A 19,781-nucleotide genomic window follows, 5' to 3' on the forward strand; every position below is an offset into this window, starting at 1 on the left:
TGTGAAACTTTTTAATCTTTGCCAATTTGATCAATAAAAAAAAATTATTTTATTACTTTTACCCGTCCCCTCTCCATTTTTCAGCCTGTTGGTAATTACATATCCTTTAAATCCCAGATTAAAAGTCCATCCCCTTTACAGATCCTTCCTCGCCAAATTTTTCCCTTCACTAAGCATCTATAGCTTTTATTTTATACAGTTCTTATACTGTTTTGAATTTTAGTGACTAGTCTCTATGTTTTATTCCTCTGACCACTGTAGTTTGCAAATTCTTCGGAAGTAAGGACCTTATAAGAAACAACGAATGTAGAGCTAAACGAGAATTTTAGAGATCATATTAACCAAGCCTCTCATTTTTATAACAGGAGTATTAACCATTTACAGAATGTGTTACTGTTCAAAGGCCTTTCCTAGACATTCAATTAGTTATATTAAATCATCACATTCAGTTTGTAAGGGAAACATTGTTATCCCGTTTTACAGATGAGGAAACTAAGCTGCAGATGATTTACTGAGAAAAGTGGTTTACTCAGAACAGGTCCAAGACCAGAATCCAGCGTCCTGGCTCCATTCACTCTCCTTCCACTATATCCCAGCTGCCTCTCTTGTTTCCGTCACGCCCTTAGCTGCACTATCAATATCTGGTGAACGAAATGACTCAAAAAAATTGTCAGGCGTTGACAGCAGCTTAAATATCCATTATTAAATAAAGCAAACATGCTGACGCCCGGGGATGCACAGCTCTCCACACACCTCTTGCCCTTCTTTCCGGGGTCGTGAGCAGCTTTCACCCCGGGGACACTCTCCCCACCGGAGCAGGAGCGCCGGGTCCTGAGGGACACACGGCTGCGTGCGGCCCCTTTAAGGCTGCGGGCGGCGCGTGCCCACAGCCCTTTCAAATGGACCAATAAGAGGGCGATGGGCGGTCCGTCGAGAACCAATAAACAACGAGGACACTGCGGGGTGTGCGGCGGCCCAAGCGGTTTCAAACGGCTTAGAGCAGGCCCTTCGGTTCTGACCCGGCGGAGGTAAGTGAGCGGTGGGCCCGACCCACCCCGCCTAGGCCCTCGGATCCAGGCGTCGCGCGCGCGGAGAGCCCCTGAACCCCGGGCGGGGGGCGTCCGCGGACGCGCGCCTCCCTCGTCCCACGAACCCGGCGGGTCTGAGGCGGCGAAGCGGGGCGGAGGCCGGGGCACCCGCTGCTGGGAGGGCGGGGGGCGTGGGCGCTCGCGTGCGGCGGAGGCCGGGGCTGGGATCCGGGTGACCGGAGCGCGCCGCGGCGGGGGCGGGCGGCAGCGCAGGGGGCCGGCGGGCGGTGCAGGGCCGCGCCCGGCGGCTGAGGGTGTTCCGGTACTGGGGCGGGAGCCCTGCGAGCCGGCCCTGCCACGGTGCCCCTCGCGTAATTGTCAAATGAATGAATGAGGGAATCAGAGCCTGTGAGGGCTGTGGGGGTGGTGAAGGGCCTGGTCGCCTCAGAGCGTGACAAGGACAGCGGCCCCGGGGCCTGCCCGCGCACCTGTCTCCCTGCCGGCTTGCTGCGATTTTAACGATTCAGATCATACCGCTCCGCCCTGACGCCTGGCTTTCTCTCTCAAAAGGTGTCAGTAGAGTTCAGGTATTTTTCCAGCTCTGAAGGTTTTGGGGGCCAATACAATAGCTAGCAGGTTAAGCAGGCCTTGCTTCTTTAAGGTGGAGCTTCGGTAAACTAGATTCCTACTTTTTAGCTCTTACCCTAAGCTCTTTGGCTGTTGAGATAGCTACCCTGCAATCGTGGTCATTGTCAGGCAAAATTTAAATGCCTCCCGTTTCGTTTCTGGGATAGAAAAGGATGAAAGTGATGTTGCCAGAGTGGCTACTGGGTGTTAGAAAATATATTCGTTTTGATGAATCTCAACAATGAGTTTTTCATGCGGCATCAATAGAGGGTGAAGTGGTTTTTGCAGAACTTGCCCCAAATTTATGCATGGTTCTGATTTAATTCTCATGGGAACCGCGGCATCAAATCTTGGCCCAGAAATGCTGCCTGTCTTATTTTATGCGTAATTATAGTAATTGAAAACTCATTTTTAGAGAGGTGAACTCCTCCTTTCTCCATTTTCATCACCCTGAAAAGTCCTTCTTGGCCTAAAGAGCCCATAAATTAAGCTAACAATTTTTTGGAAACTTTTAAGAAATCATGAAAGATTTAGACTTTTCTTAAGTGACTGGACAAACCATATATGTTGTTTTTATAAAATTTAATGATCTGGAGAAAAGTGAAATCAATTTATTTTGCCAGCATAAATTAAACCTAGTTGGTAAACTCACAAGAAAAAAATTTTACACAAGGCTTTAAAGCCTGTTCATTCAGGCAGTGGCAAGCAAAGATATTCCATAACAATTAATATATGTTACACTTTATTACTTTTAAAGTTTTGACCATCGACTTTGAATTATGAACAGTGGTATAGCCTCCTACAACTGGCAGCTCAATTTTAGTAGCAGAGTTTTAATTGCAATAGATTTGAGTACTTTAATATTATGAGTACTGTCCTAGGTTTTGGTGAGGCAATTAAAAATAATAAACATCTTTAAGAGTGCTTTATAGGATATTGTTAAAAATCTTGATGGGGAATGAAAGCTTTTCTTTATATTGAGGTAAAGCCAGGCTTTCTTGTGCTCCTTTGACATAATGGAGTCTCATTTATTCATTCAACAAATATGGAGATTGATGCCTACGGTGTGTTAAACATTGTTCTAGATTCTGGGAATGCACTAGTGAGCCAGAAAAAGACAAAGCCACTGACCTAAGAGAGTTTGACAATTTTATCTCTCAAACGATTTGCTGTAGCTAATTGTAGTTTCTGTAATCCCTGTGGCCCAGCTCTGGTCTTTGAACAAAATAAACGCTCAAATACTTTACTATCAGTAGCTAACATTTATTGAATACTCACTGGGTGCCACGTTGTATCTTTTTTAATCCTCACAGCTTTTTACAGATGAGGAAACCGAGTCTTAGAAAGGTTATGCAGTTTGCCCAAAATCATACAACTGATAGAACCTGAATTTGTACCCAAGTTAGTGTGTCTTCAGGGCCTTTGCGCTTAACCTATGGTTGTACTATATGAAGTAATGGGATCTGTTAGAATTCAGGAGCAGTTTCTGGGTAGACTCTCCTTTGTTTTTTTATACCTCTATCAGAGACATGATGAAATATGAATGATAGGCATAGTTTTTAGAGGGAAGATGAAGAGGTTCAAAAATACGCTGTTTACCATATGGGAGAGGGACAGCTGTGATGGGGGCAGGGGCTCAGGGAGAGCATAAAATTAAGATCTTGATCTAATTATGATTGATGAATTCCTGGTGGTCAGTGTTGGAGGGGTTTGAGATTCTTAAATGATTCTGGTAGTCTTACCTGCAGAGTGTAGAATATGTTACTTGGTTCATTTCTATCAGGGCAGTTGCCCTGCCTGCTTGATAAATCTCAAACACATTGAGCTTATTCTTTTGGCCTTTGGGTGTGTTGTTCTCTGCCTGGAACTCCCCACCCCACTCTACCCCTACCTCAAGCCTGTCTTTGTATGCAGGGTCCACTCAGGGCTCAACTCAAATGTCATCTCCTTAAAGAGGCATTTTCTAAGCTCCCAATTAGAGTAGCCCTCTTGGTCACTTTTACCTCACTTTCCTTTCTTATTTACTTCATAGCGTTTATTGCCATCTGATAGGTCATTTATTGTTTGCTTGTACATTGTCTGATGTCCTCACAGAAGTGAAAGCAGAGCAGAGATTTTTTTCTGTGAGGTTACCTCAGTGCCTCAAACAATGCTTGGAACAAAGAAGGTGGTCAAAAAATATTTGTTGGCCGAAACTGGTATAGTCTTCTCTATGTGATAAAGTGATAAAGACAATATACAGTTATGTGTCGCTTAACGGTGGGGATGTGTTCTGAGAAATGCGTCATTAGGCAATTTCATTGTTGTGTGAGCGTCATAGAGTGTACTTACACAAACCTAGATGGTATAGCCCACTGCACACGTAGGCTATATGGTACTCATCTAATGGGACCACATGTGGTCCATCATTGACCGAAAGGTTGTCATGCAGTGCGTGACTCCATAACTAACCAGTTGGCTGAGTTACTGTGTCTTTGGGTGTGAGCAATATCTCAGTAGACTGATTTGGAAAGTCTTAAACTAAGAATCTTGGAAAAACGATAGTTTTATGTTTGTGTTGACTGGGGAGGAAGGTAGATGTGACGCCCCCACCACCACCTTTTTTTTTTTTTTTCAAATTTTAAAAACTTTCAAATCTATAGTAGGGGTACTGGTCAAATATATTGTAGGATGTCCCTCTTTTGGAATTTATGTGATGTTTTTCTCATGATTAGACTGGAGTTACGAGTTTTGGGGAGGAAGATCATAGAAATAAAGTACCATTTTCATCACATCATATCAAGGGTACTATCAACATGCCTTATGACTGTTGATATTGACTTTGATTACCTGGCCGAAGTAGTGTTGGTCAGGTTTCTGCACTGTAAAGTTACTCTGTTTTTCCCCTTTCCATACTGTCCTCTTTGGAAGGAAGTAACTATGTGCAGCCCACACTTCAAGTGTGAGGAGTGATGCTCCCTGTCCTTTGGGGTGGAGTATCTACATAATTTATTTGGATTTCTTCTGTGTGGGAGATTTGTCTCTTTCCCCATTTATTCATTTAGTCAAGTATTTATTTATATCAGTATAGACTGAAGGATATTTATATTATACTTTGAGTTTTATTCCAATACTACTTTATTTTGTTGCTCAAATTGTTCCAGCTTTATCCATTGGGAGCTCTTTCAGTTGGCTCCTGTGCCCCTTTAACATACCTACATCTGTGTGTGTGTGTGTGTGTGTGTGTGTGTGTGTGTGTGTGTGTGTGTGGTTTTATTTATTTATTTTTGAGCACTTTACTTTCTGACACTACAGATGCTCTAGGTTCATCAGGTATATTTCTTGTTGTAGGGCTAGAATTAGCCATTTCTCCAAGAATCTCTGGTTTCTTTTATTAGAGAATGGTGTTGGAAACCAAGATCTGGGGGCTAAATGTTCTCCTTGCTACTGGGGTGTCATTTCTTTTAGGCCTTCTCAGGGAACAAAGCAAAGAAATACATATGTGTATGCTAACTTATACATATAGACATATCTATGAATATGTCTATATGTAGCCATCTGTGTCTATATTAAGTTAAACATGAGTTCTTACTGATATCTCCAACTCGAATCTATTACCACATAGATCATTCTAGCCTCCTCCCTTGCTGATTTGTGAATTTCCACTTCAACAGTGAGAAACTTGGCTTCCACCATCCACTGTTCATTCACTTAATTGTTCAATTTTGGTATACATGTATAGCAGTATCAGAATTGTTAACCTGTGCTCCCATGGAAAACAGTTTTATCAACTAGAAGTGCAATGCTCATGTACAGTTCCTTTGCCTTTAGTCTGACAGACCTTATTCATTTCCGAAGTTACCTAGGTCGGCATCTTTTCCCCACCCCCTTCAGTGAGGTTGTTTCACACGTTTGTAATACAGTTAAATTCTCTTGTCATAGTCTGCATTCTTTTCTGGGATCCACCAACCTCCTAAATTACTTTTGAAAATCAGCATCCATTAAAGTTCACTCTTAATGTTGTAAACTTCTATGACAAATCCATAATGTCATTTATCCACCATTACAGTATCATAGAGAATAGTTTCACTGCCCTAGAAGTCCACTATTCAAAAAAAGTACATTCACCTATTCGTCCTTTCCTCCCTCCCCCATCCCCTGGCAGCCACTGATCTTTTTACTGTCTCCATAGTTTTGCCTCTTCCAAAATGTCATATAATTGGAATCATACACTGTGTACCCTTTTCAGACTGACTTCGTTCACTTAACAATATCTATTTAAGGTTCTATTTAAGGTTCTTCCGTGTCTTTTCGTGACTTGATAGCTCATTTCTTTTTATTGCTGAATAATATTCCATTGTATGGATGTACCAAAGTTTATCCATTCACGTATTGAAGGACATCTAGGTCACTTCTAGTTTTTGACAATTATGAACAAAGCTGCTATAAACATTCATGTGCAGGTTTTTGTGTGGACATAAATTTTCAGTTCAACTGGATAAATACCTAGGAGTGTGATTGCTGGATCATATGGTAAGATAATGTTTAGCTTTGTAAGAAACTGCCAAACCGTCTTCCACAGTGGCTGTACCATTTTGCATTTCTACCAAAAGTGAATGAGAGTTCCTTTTGCTCCACATCTTTGTCAGCATTTAGTTTTATCAGTTTTTTGGATTTTAGCCATTCTAGTAAGTATATAGTGCTCCCTTTTGAACATTTTTTAAAATTTTGTTTTTCATAACATTGACTTTTTTGGAGAGAAATGATGGGATGTTTTGGAGGAATCTTTTTTAAAAGAACTTTTTATTTTGTAGTAATTTTAGATTTACAGAAAAGTTGTGAGATGATACATGGAATTCCTGTATACTTCTCACCCAGGTTCTCCTGTTGTTAACATCTTACATGGTACATTTGTCAAACTAAGAAACTAACATTAATGCATTATTTTTAACCAAACTCTGGATTTTGTTTGGATTTCTTTCTTGTTTTTTTTTTCTTTTTTTGTTTATTGTGGTAACATTGGTTTATAACATTGTATAAATTTCACATGTACATCATTATACTTCTATTTCTGAATGGATTACATCATGTTCTCATGTTCACCACCCAAATACTAATTACAATCCATCACCACACACATGTGCCTAATTATCCCTTTTGCCCTCCTCCCCCTGCCCCACTGGTAACCACCAATCCAATCTCTGTCTCGATGTGTTTGTTTGTTGTTGTTATTATCTACTTCTTAATGAGTGAGATCATATGGTATTTGACCTTTTCCCTCTGACTTATTTCACTTTGCATAATATCTTCAGTGTCCATCCATGTTGTCACAAATGGCTGGATTTCATCATTTCTTATGGCTGAGTAGTATTCCATTGTGTATATATACCACATCTTCTTTATCCATTCGTCCCTTGATGGGCACTTAGGTTGCTTCCAAGTCTTGGCTATTGTGAATAATGCTGCAGTGAACACAGGGGTGCATGTATCTTGACGCATTGGTGTTTTCATGTTCTTTGGATAAATACCCAGCAGTGGAATAGCTGGATCGTATGGTGGTTCTATCCTTAATTTTTTGAGGAATCTCTGTACTGTTTTCCATAGTGGCTGGACCAGTTTGCACTCCCACCAGCAGTGTATGAGGGTTGTTGTTTCCTGTCTTGTTAGTTATAGCCATTCTGATGGGTGTGAGGTGATATCTCATTGTAGTTTTGATTTGCATTTCCCTGATAGTTAATGATGATGAACATCTTTTCATGTGCCTGTTGGCCATCTGTATATCTTCTTTAAAGAAATGTCTGTTCAGGTCTTTTGTGCATTTTTTAATTGGGTTGTTAGTTTTTTTGTTGTTGAGATGCATGAGTTCTTTATATATTTTGGAGATTGACCCCTTATCAGATGTGTTGTTTGTAAATATCTTCTCCCAATTGTTAGGTTGTCTTTTCATTTTGTTGATGGTTTCCTTTGCCGTGTAGAAGCTTTTTAGTTTGATGTAGTCCCATTTGGTTATTTTTTCTGTTGTTTCTCTTTGTTTGGAATTTCTACAGTTTTTCTATTCATATCACCTTTCTCTTTCAGGATCCAATCTAGGGTGACCTATTGCACTTAGTTGTCATCTCTCTTAGTCTCCTCTGGTCTTTGACGTTTCAGTCTTTCCTTGTCTTTATGACCTTGACAATTTTGAGGAGTACTAGTCAGCTATTTTGTAGAATGTGCCTCCTTTGGGGTTTGTCTGATGTTTTTCTCATTATTAGACAAAGGTTATGTGTTTTTGGAAAGAATGCCACAGAATACCATCATTTCGTTTTCAGGGGACATATGATATCCACATAACATCACTGATGATATTAACCTTGATCACTTGGTTAAGGTAGTGTTTGCCAGGTTAAGTAGTAAAGTTACTATTTTTCCCTTTCTATACCTGTTCTTTGGAAGTGAGTCACTAAGTCTGCCCCACCTCCAAGTGGGTGGAGGGCTTAAGTTCCACTTCCCAGAGGAAACAGTATCTATATATATTATTTGATATTTTATAAGGAAGATTTGTCTCTTCTCCCCCATGTATTTCTTTATTCAACCATTTATCTATATCAGTATGTATACCTGTTTTGTACTTTGAGTTGTAATCTGATTCTGTTATTTATTTTTTTGCTCAAATTGTTCCAGCTTTGACCATTGGGAGCTCTTTCAGGTTGGCTTCTGTGTCCATTTTATATGCTCCCATCTTTTTTTCTTTTTGAGCATTTCCTCATTTTCTGGTACTACAAGATGCTTCAGGCTCATCTTATATTTTCCCTGCTCCAGCCATTTTTCCAAGGAGCCCTAGTTCCTTTTATGGGACAGTGGTCTTTAGAAACCAAGATCTAGGTGCAAGGTGTGCTCATTGCTGGGGTGTCATTGTTCCTGGGCCCTCTCAATGGACAGAGCTAGGTGATGTATGTATGTATGCTAACCCATGTCTTGCACATACATGTAATTGTTTCTGTATCTTTCCATCTGTATTTATATTAAGCTAAACATGAATTCATACAGTTCCCTCCAACTTTCAGAGGAAACTGTGTTCCAAACAAGTGTCCTCTTTGTGATTTGCTGAGGAAGATTGGCCCTGAGCTAACATCTGTGCCCATCTTCCTCCATTTTTGTATGTGGGACGCCGCCACAGCATGGCTTGATGAGCAGTGCATCGGTTCACACCCAGGATTTGATCCTGCGAACCCCGGGCCACCGAAGCAGAGCGCGCGAACTTAACCACTATACCACCAGGCCAGCCCCTGTGATTTGCTTTTTACTGAGATCTAACTTTTTTCCCCTGATAACACTTTTTAAGTGCCACAGAAAACATTTTCCTTAACTTGGTAACAGTTGTTTGTTTCTGGCATATGACCTTTGTTTAGAGATACATTCAAAGCAATAAATTCTGACTTGGTTGGAATGATCATAACATTTTTGGTATAGACGTGATGTCAGATAAGCTGTGGTGACTTTGTGTCTCTTCAAACATGATTTTTGTTATTTTATTAAGAGAGAAAAAAACCTGCTTCTTTGATATCTTGATTATATTTCTTAGAGGTTTGTTACTAATTAAAGTGACTTTTAGATCCTTTCTATAAAGATGAGAAATAAGTTGAGTAGTCTCAAGTATTTCTTGAAATGAAATTCATTTGTTTAATGTGGATATCTTCTTTTCTTTTTTCAATCATAAGACCTAAGGTAGCATTTTATTTCTCTGAAACTCGGCTACCAGGAAATAAACCAAAAATGTCTTTTCGGCAGCCTCAGTAGGTATCACAAATTTTATTGACTTTCTTCCAGTAGATCCTACTCCCTCTTTATGCACAATGTCAGCCTGCTTTAAATCAAGAGCTAAATTTAGAAAGGCAGCATGCTACAAGCTAACTAGCAGTGTTAGCTTGATCACAAAGGTTGAGGAAGGAAAGCTACAAAATATAAAACAGTAAAATTTTAAAAAGCAACATTGGAACCATTTAGTTTTGGTGCAAGAGCCCCTCATACTTCTGTGGCAGTAGATCTTGAAAGTATGGTTGCATTGATTGCTCAGATGGATTATCCTGAAAAATTTAAATGATTATCAGTATACTTTAAGACAGCTGGGTGGCTTATGTATTTTCTTCGATTTATATGAAAAAAGTTACATAAAATAATTGATGTTTCAGGGCTAAATCTCTGATATCTGGCAAACTTGGCAATCTAGAACATCTCATTCCCTCATCAGTTTTGTTCTTTTATTTATTGTTTTATTTTTTGTATTTACTTGCAGTGCTTGTTTTTATCATTTCATGTCCTTATCCACTTGCAGTAGGAAGTTTCTCATTTGTGAATTTTAGGAATTTTTTCAGTACTGTAATTCCACACTTTTGTTTTGGTCCTTTTTTTTAATGTGGTACATTCCTTTAAAAAAAAAAAAGTCTCATGAAAACCTCCTAGTCTAGAACTAATGCGAATGCTTCACTTGGGAGTGAAGGTCAGATCCCAGATCAGAAATCTCTGTGCAGTAAATAAAAAAGTTTTTATACTTTAGAGACTGTCTGCTTATTTTGAGCAATGTTTAATATGGGAGATTCCTCCAAACAAAATATGGACAGTCCCCTTGAGTATTACAAAGTGGTCTTTACTTGTTTAATAGTAAATCTGCTTTCTATAGGATAAAAAAGAATAGATTGCTTGTACACCCAAAGAAGCAGTTTGTTTTAGACCAGAAAAGACTTGCCTTACTCAGTCCTAAGAGCTCTAAGCTAATTTAGGCCTTTCTTGGACCAGAGGACTGAAATGTGGGTTTGTTTAAGTCTGAAGTCTGTCTAAAATCCCTAAATGACCCTGGGATGATGCTAATAATAATAACACAGTAATGATAGCTACCGTGTCTTGAGTGCTTGGTATTTGCTAGGCAATCTGTTAGTACTGCTTTCTTGCATAAAGCCACTGGGTTCGTATGATCTGGCGCTTTTCAGTCTGCCCCCCTCTCTCAACCCCTGTGTGTCCACACATGAGTTATAGTTCTATTCTTTACGCTTGCCTAAGCTCTTTCAGGCTTTTACACATATGCCTGTAACATTCTCTGTTGTCCCCACCCATTATGGCTTTGCCTGGCTAATCCCTCTTAATTTCCTTTAGTTCTCAGCCTAAATGTCACTTTCTCAGGGAAACCTTCCCTGACCCTCTAGTCTAGACTAGGTGCCTCTGTTACACCCTCATAGTACCTCCCTCCCCACTCACCACTGTAATGCACAACCTATACTCAGCACATAGCTGAGTGCCTAACACAGACTAGCCTGACATAATCTAACAAATACAAGTGTACTTGTGGGGCAGGGGAATAATATGGATGTTTGGGGGGGATTCTTAACATGTAAGGCAAAATCTCATTTAATCTTAACAATTAGTTGGATCACCTTAGGCAAATTACTTAACATGTATGCCTCCGTTTCCTCTTCTGTAAAATGGGGATAATAGTATCAACTTGAGAGTTTTGAGAATTAAGTTAGTACACGTGAAGTGCTTACAATAGTGCCTGGCACATAATAAATGCTCCAGAAGTGTGTATTAAATAAGGAACCACATGAAGATTAGGAACCACTGTTAGGACAGAGGATGAAACTGAGGCTTAGCTAGTGTGTGACAGAGAAAGTTTTAGAACTCAGATCTAACTCCAGAGCCCAACACGACAGGTTTAGATTGAACTTAACTAGAGCTCTCTACAATGAGATTTACTGCAAGCAACTGTTCTACTGCCCTTTTTTGCCAAAGTGAAAGGTTCTAAAATTAAAATTATTCTCTTTTAATGGATTTTGTAATGAAAAAGTAGGTAACTAAGAAAACAGTGGCAAAAATCCTATAAAATTTCAAGTTCTATGAACTGAGCAATTTTTCACTTTGAAAGAGTTTACTTCAGAATTCCATTAAATATATCGCATGTTCCTGACGCATTTGAAATACACATTCGACATACAAAATTTTGTTTATAAACAACTCAAGGAACACATTTATTGTGTATTTAAGACTTCTATGATTTAATGAAATTGTACCATTTTAGGAATTATTTGAGTGCAAAGCACTCTGCTAGATGTTGGAGTAATAAATAAGACTAAGTTCCTTCTTTCAAAGGAGATATGGTGCCCAAAAAGTGTTAAGGGAGAGAAATGAGGCTTAGCTTATGGGATGAGTTAGACAGAACCAACTTCAAGTTTCCAAGCTGGAATTTTAAAGTTTTAGAGTTTTTAAAGCATTATGATACAATTATTGGAGCTTGTTGTTTGAAGGAAAAAAAAAAAAGGCATGACTAGGTATTAAAGTGAAAAGTAAAAGTTCTTCAGCCAGCCCCTTAGACAAACTTCTTAGAAGTAGCCATGGTTAACAGTTTTCTATGAAGCCTAGAAAATTTTTATGTGCATTCAAACATGTGCAATGCTGTATTAGTTTTCTATGGCTGCTGTAACAAATTACCAAAAGCTTGTTGGCTTAAAACAACAGAAATTTATTTTCTCACAGTTCTGGAGGCCAGAAGTCTGAAATTTAGGATGAGTCTTATGGGAGCTAAAATCAAGGCAGGGCCACGCTCCCCCAGAGGCTTTAGGAGAGAAGCCCTTCCTTGCCTTTTCCAGCCTCTGAGGGCTGTTGGCATTCCTTGGCTTGTGGTCACATCACTCCAGCCTCTTCTAATCTTGCTCTTCTCCAGCTTCTTTGTTTTCTTTTGTGAGGAGGACTAGCCCTGAGCTAACATCCAATGCCAATCCTCCCCATTTTTTCTTGAGGAAGAGTGGCCCTGAGCTGACATCTGTGCCCATCTTCCTCTGCTTTATATGGGATGCCGCCACAGCATGGCTTACTAAGCGGTGCATCAGTGCATGCCCAGGATCCGAACCTGTGAATCCCGGGCCACCACAGCGGAGTGCACACACTTAACCGCTTGCACCACCGGGCCGGCCCTTCTCCGTCTTCATATTGCTTTCTCCTCTGTGTGTGTCACATTTCCCTGTTTCCCTCTTATAAGGATACAGGTGATTGCATTTAGAGGCCACCCAGATAATCCCAGATAATCTCCCCATCTCAGGATCCTTAATTTAATCACATCTGTAAAACTCTTTTTTCCAATAAAGTAACATTTACAGGCTCCAGTGGTTACAGCCTGATATCTTTGGGCATCGTTACCAGCCTACTACAAATGTTTAGGTCCCTCTTTATATATTTTTAATAAACACAAAAAAGGAATTAGACTTTATAAACTGTCTTCCAAATTTCTTTTTAAAACTTAATAATGGGGGCCAGCCTGGTGGCGTAGTGGTTAAGTTCGCAGGCTCCCCTTCAGCGGTCCAGGTTTCGCAGGTTCGGAACCCCGGGCGTGGGCCTATGCACCGCTTATCAAGCCATGCTGTGGCAGGCGTCCCACATAAAATGGAGGAAGATAGGCATGGGTGTTAGCCCAGGGCCAGTCTTCCTCAGCAAAAAGAGGAGGATTGGCAACAGATATTAGCTCAGGGCTAATCTTTCTCATCAGGAAAACAAACAACAGCAACAACAAAAACCTTAATGGATTTCTTCCACATCAGTATTGAAATGTATACTTTAAGCTTCATCTTTTTTTTTCTTTAAATACCTGCAGAGCATTTGTTGAATAGATGAGTGTCTCACTCTTTAAAAAAAATTATGGTAAAAAAACCACATAACATAAAAATTACCATCTTAACCATTTTTAATTAAGTACATTTGCATTGTTGTGAAACAGATCTCCAGCATTTTTTCATCTTGCAAATCTGAAACTCTGTATCCATTAAACAACTCCCCTTTCCCCCCTTCCCCAGCCCCTGATAAACCACCATTCTACTTTCTGTTTCTATGAATTTTACTAGTTTAGATGCCTCATATAAGTGGAATCATACAATATTTGTCTTTTTGTGACTGGTTTACTTCACTTAGTGTAATGTCCTCAGAGTTCATCTGTATTGTAGCAAGTGACAGGATTTCTTTCCTGTTTAAGGCTAATAGTCCATTGTATGTATATACCACATTTTGTTTATCCATTCATCTTTCCATGCACAATTTGGATTGCTTCTACCTCTTGGCTGTTGTGAATAGTGCTGCTTTGAACATGGGTCTACAAATCTCTTTGAGACCAATTTTCAATTGTTTTGGATATATATATACTCAGAAGTGGGATAGCTGGATCATATGGTAATATGGTATTCAATTTTTAATCTTTTGAACAATCTCCATACTCTTTTCCGTAGCAGTTGCACCATTTTACAATCCTATTAACAGCACAAGGATTCTAATTTCTCTATATTCTCGCCAACATTTGTTATTTTCTGGCTTTTTGATTTCTTGGGTTGTTTTGATAGTAACCATGCTAATGGGTATGAGGTGATATTTCATTGTGGTTTTCATTTGCATTTCTCTGATTAGTGATGTTGAGCATCTTGTCATATGCTTGTTGGCCATTTGTATATCATCTTTGGAGAAATATCTATTCAAGTCTTTTGCCCAATTTTTTTTTTTTTTTTTTTTTTTTTTTGTGAGGAGATCGGCCCTGAGCTAACATCCGCCAATCCTCCTCTTTTTTTGCTGAGGAAGACGGCCCTGGGCTAACATCTGGGCCTATCTTCCTCCACTTTATATGGGACGCCGCCACAGCATGGCTTACCAAGCAGTGCGTCTGTGCGCGCCCGGGATCCGAACCAGCGAACCCCGGGCCGCCGCAGCGGAGCGCGCGCACTTAACCGCTTGCGCCACCGGGCCGGCCCCTGCCCAATTTTTAATTGGGTTATTTGGGTTTTTGCTGTTGTAGGAGTTCTTTATATTTTCCGAGTATTAACACCTTATCAGGTATATGATTTGCAAATATTTTCTTCCATTCCATAGGTTGCCTTTTTACTCTGTTTGTTGTGTCCTTTGATGCAAAACAGTTTTTAAGTTTGATGCAGTCCTATTGGTGTTTTGCTTTTGTTGCCTGTGCTTTTGGCATCATATCTAAGAAGTCATTGCCCATTCCAATGTAATGAAGCTTTTCCTCTATGTTTTCTTCTAGGAGTTTTATAGTTTTAGATCTTACATTTAAGTCTTTAATCATTTTGAGTTAATTTTTGTATATGGTGTAAGATAAGGATCCAACTTCATTCTTTTGCATGTAGATATCTAGTTTTTCCAACACCAGTTGTTGAAGAGACTGTCCTTTCCTCACTGAGTGGTCTTGACACTCTTGTCAAAGATCATTTGATCTTGGAGGGTATTAAATCTTGTCAAATGCTTTGTACTGTGTCAGTTGAGATGATCATGTGGGTTTTGTCTGTCATTCTTTTTCTTTTCTTTTTTGTGAGGAAGATTAGCACTGAGCTAACATCCATTGCCAATCCTTCTCTTTTTGCTGAGGAAGATCGGCCCTAGGCTAACATCCATGCCCATTTCCTCTACTTTATATGGGACTCTGCCACAGCATGGCTTGACAAGCGGTGCCTGGGTCCATGCCCGGGATCTGAACCTACACCACCCTCTTTTGCTGAGCAAGACTGGCCCTGGGTTAACGTCTGTGCCCATCTACCTCTGCTTTATATGGGACTCCGCCACAGCATGGCTTGATAAGCGGTGTGTAGGTCTGTGCCTGGGATCTGAAACTGCGAACCCCGGGCTGCCAAAGCGGAGTGCGAGAACTTAACCGCTACGCCACCAGGCTGGCCCCCGTCCTTCATTCTTTCAATGAAGGACAGTGTTGTGGTGTACTACATTGATTGATTTTGGTATGTTGAACCATCCTTGCATTCCAGGAATAAATCCCACTTGGTCATGATGTGTAATCCTTTTAATATGCTGTTGGATTCAGCTTGCTAGCATTTTGTTGAGGATTTTTGCATCACTATTTATGAGCGATATTGGTCTGTAGTTTTTTTCTAATGTCTTTATCTCTCTTTGGTATCAGGGTAATTCTGGACTCGGTAGAATGAGCTTGGAAGTATTCTCTCCTCTTCACTTTTTTGGAAGAGTTTCCAGAGGATTGATGTTTATTCTCCTTTAAATGTTTGGTAGAATTCTCCATTGAAGCCATCTGTCCTGGGCTTTTAATGTATCACTTTTAAATCCGTTTCCAGTGATGGTTGATAGTAGAATGTTCAGCTGGGTGTGGTGCCCTGAGTACAGACTATAGGAAGGCCTGCTCTAAATGTGATATTACTTCGTGCCTCAAATTGTGCTAGATGTGACTAGATGACTCAGAAACTGTCCTTCTCAGTACTATGTGTATGGGGAAGGAAATACAATTCATATTTGTGACTTTTTGACTCACCGTTTTTACCTTTTACCACATTACTCTCTTTGCCAGGTGTAAGAGGCTGATAATTAAAATTTTGCTTTTTGAGTGGCTTGTGTGAATCCCTACTTTTTGACCTGGGGACAAAATATATTCTACCAGGGTTAGAGTGCCTGAAAAAGGAAAATGATGATAGAACCCACATGTATGCAAACTGTGGTTTTTGGATTATTAACTACATCTGTGATACTAGCATAGAGCCAACTATCACTCCTTTGTAGTAATTTAACCAAGGGCCAAAGAGAATGGGACTGTGAGATTTTACCACTGAAGTAGAAGCACTTTCCAAACATTTAACATTAGCTGCAGATATCTTAGTACTGAAGAACTTGGAATTGCAAGCATGCTGTTTATTATATATAAATAGTTGTGGAATACTGTTGCGTAAAACTTTTGAGGTGGGAGAGTTGTTAATACAAACTCCTTGTTTTATGCATGAGAAAAGTAAAGCCCCCAAAGATTAAATGACTTCTCTGAGGTTGCACAGCTAGTTAATGGCAGAGCAGGGACTTGGGGATGTAAATTTTCTTCTTTCTAGCCCAGTGCTCCTCTCAGATTAGAAAAAAAAAGTGCCTTCCTACACTTCTGCTTGAACACTATAGTATGTAACTTTTTATTTTTGTTTTTTTATTTTTATTTTTTTTGTGAGGAAGATCAGCCCTGAGCTAACATCCATGCCATCCATGCCAATCCTCCTCTTTTTGCTGAGGAAGACCAGCCCCAAGCTAACATCTATTGCCAATCCTCCTCCTTTTTTTTTCCCCCCTTTTCCTCCCCAAAGCCCCAGTTGATAGTTGTATGTCATAGTTGCACATCCTTCTAGTTGCTGTATGTGGGACGCAGCCTCAGCATGGCCGGACAAGCAGTGCATTGGTGCGTGCCCGGGATCCGAACCCCGGGCCGCCTGTAGCAGAGCACGCACACTTAACCGCTAAGCCACAGGGCCGGCCCCAGTATGTAACTTTTTTAATTATAAGATCCTACTAGCTAGAGGCAGAGGTTTTTTTCCCTTAATTTTTAAACTCATGGAATATTTAATATATTTTAAAAGTAATTATTTATGTTATAAATTTTAAAAAGGAAACACCCGTGTTCCTACTATCCGGTTTAAGATAAATTGTTAGCAATATCCTGTGCACCCCTCCTTGATTATATCCCAGATTGTCTTCTCTGCCTTTTCTACTATGTTGAGTTTTCAGTATATCCTTCTCGTACTTGTCTTTCTGATTTAACCAAAATATCTGTATCCCTAAACAGTATATTGTTTGGGTTTGTATAATCATACTGTGTGTTCTTCAGTAACTAGCTATTTTTCTCGCAGCAAGGTTTGTGAAGTTCATCCAGGTTTTTGCTAATAGCTGTCTTCATTTGTTTTCACTGCTGTATAGTATCTTTTCTGTAACTATACCACAGCTTGTTTATTCATTCTCCTGTCAATGGGTTTTTTTAAATTGATATATAATTCACATACTATAAAATTTATTCTTTTAAAGTATACATGCAATTCAGTGGCTTGTCAACATTTTCACAAAGTTCTGCAACCCTCACCAGTATCTAATTCCAGAACATTTTCATCACCCTAAAAAGAGACATCATACCATAAGTCAATCCTATTCCCTCTTTCTTCCCTCCCTACCCCCAGCCCCTGGAAACCACTAGTCTACTTTCTTTCTCTGTGGATTTGCCTAACCTGGGCATTTCATACAATGGCATCATATAACATATGGCCTTTTGTGTCTGACTTCTTTCAAATACTTAGCATAATGTTTTCAAGGTTAACTCATGTTGTAGCATGTATCAGTACTTCATTCTTTTTTATGGTTGAATGATATTCCATTGTATGGATATACCACATTTTGTTTATCTATTCATCAGTTGATGGGTTTTGGGGTTGTTTCTACTTTGGGGCTATTATGAATAATGCTACTATTAACATTTATGTACAAGTTTTTGTATGCACATATGCTTTCAGTTCTCTTGGGAATGGGTTGTTAATATCAAACATTTTCCAAAATGGATATACCAGTTTACATGCCCACCACCAATGTACAAAAATTCTGGATCCCTTTTTTATTTGTTTATTTATTTTTTTGTGAGGAGATCAGCCCTGTGCTAACATCTGCCAATCCTCCTCTTTTTTTTGGTGAGGAAGACTGGCCCTGGGCTAACATCCATGCCCATCTTCCTCCACTTTATATGGGACGCCGCCACAGCATGGCCTGACAAGCGGTGTGTCGGTGCGCGCCCGGGATCCGAACCGGCGAACCCGGGGCAGCCGCAGCGGAGCGCGCGCACTTAACTGCTTGCGCCACCGGGCCGGCCCCATGGACCCCTTTTTTGAAAGCATTTTTTTGTAATATTGGAATAGTGTTTATAATAAGTTTCTTAATATTTTCTTGTAAGCTTCTTTTTGCTTCCTAATCAAGAGAATTATACTTTTGATAAAAGATGTTTAGTATGACTTGCTATGTAAAGAGATTGTTGAGGAATTTTATTTAGGCTCTGAAAAAACTTATCTGAATGTTGGAAAGCCAGTCTGACAGATGTGTAATATATGTTTTGATTTGTTCTACTTACTAGGAGTACTTTTTGTTTATCCTTATAGCTTGTTGATCCAGACAAAATGACCAGGTTTGACTACTCTTGGATTGATATTTCCCTTTGAAAGTGTTATAAAAGTAGCATCTAAGATTCATACCAAATGACCAATGACCGGTTTGTAAATAGAAGAGTACATTACAAACCATTAATACTGAACTGCAGAAAGAACTGGCTTTAATTCATAGGTATAAAAATACAGATCAATACTGGAAATTAGTACTAAGTAATAATCCAGTTACTCTCATATATTACTTGAACTTTCTTACATTGCTAGTGGGCAGTTCAAAATCAGACTATTCTAATCTGAATCAGTTTCTCTGTAGCAGCCTTAACCTATAATTCTCTAAGACCTTCAGAATAAGGGTAACCTGCTAGTGCAGTCTTCATGCCTGTTCTGTGGAATCTAAATTTCCACTTGAAAACCGCTGTTCAGGATTGAAGATGTTAGGGCACTTATAGATGGTCTTCAGCTTCACTAAATTGATTCCCACACTGGTCTGGCGGTGGTTTAAAGTAAGGTGTGTTTATTCATCTAGAATAGATAAAGCAATACAGGCTTAATAAACACATACATCTCTTTCCTGACAGTATGAAGGAGACACAATGCAGTCAAAACTTGTAAGCTGAGATTGAAGAAAAATTCCTCCTATGAAAAGAAAATTAAAACTCATTGATAACCTATGGAGAGCTCAGAGACCATTACTTAACTCCTTCTTGAGATATTAATCCAGTTTTTGCTACAATTTTTTCAAGAACTCTTCATATTAAATTAGATAACTGTGCATTGCAGCTTGTATTTGCATGCAAGATTTTTTCATCTACAGATACCTGTAGTGAATTCTTGGCCAATTTTTGGAAGATCACATGTTACAAGAAGGAGAATATTATTTTTCTATTTTCTATTTCTATTTTTCTATTATCCTCCTATTACCTTCCTACCCATCTTCTATCATTGTCTGGAATTCCTCGTGTTGTAGAGAAGAAAAGGAAGTCAGTGAGAGGGTGAGATGAAGCAATGCAGGCTGCCAGAATTCTTTTCTGGGCCTTTGAGTTGCCATTTCAAGAACGCTAACGGCTCAAGTTAATGGACTAAGCAGCTTACGTAATGGGGCTATAGATTTACCTTGAGGCTTTGGCTATTCCCTGCAGCAATTTTTTTCGCACCTGGAGGAGAGATTAGGCTTGTGATAGTAGAAACTGGTCATCTCCTTTGTTTCTGGAATATTACCTGTGTTGCC

General features: G+C 39.6%; 1 protein-coding gene across 2 annotated transcripts in view; it reads left to right on the plus strand.

Annotated features, from left to right (window-relative positions):
• Positions 1–1,441: 1,441 nt before the first annotated feature.
• The window catches only part of CKAP5 (cytoskeleton associated protein 5), a 97,872-nt gene continuing 79,532 nt past the window's right edge, over positions 1,442–19,781 (plus strand). Inside the window, exon 1 of one of the 2 annotated variants that reach the window (XM_058527017.1) lies at positions 1,442–1,615. The gene's annotated coding sequence lies outside the window, so the exon portion shown is untranslated. The remainder of the gene's footprint in view (positions 1,616–19,781) is intronic. The other variant, XM_058527016.1, reaches the window with a different exon arrangement.

The sequence above is a fragment of the Diceros bicornis genome, chromosome 31, assembly GCF_020826845.1.
Source record: "Diceros bicornis minor isolate mBicDic1 chromosome 31, mDicBic1.mat.cur, whole genome shotgun sequence".
NCBI lineage: Eukaryota > Metazoa > Chordata > Mammalia > Perissodactyla > Rhinocerotidae > Diceros > Diceros bicornis.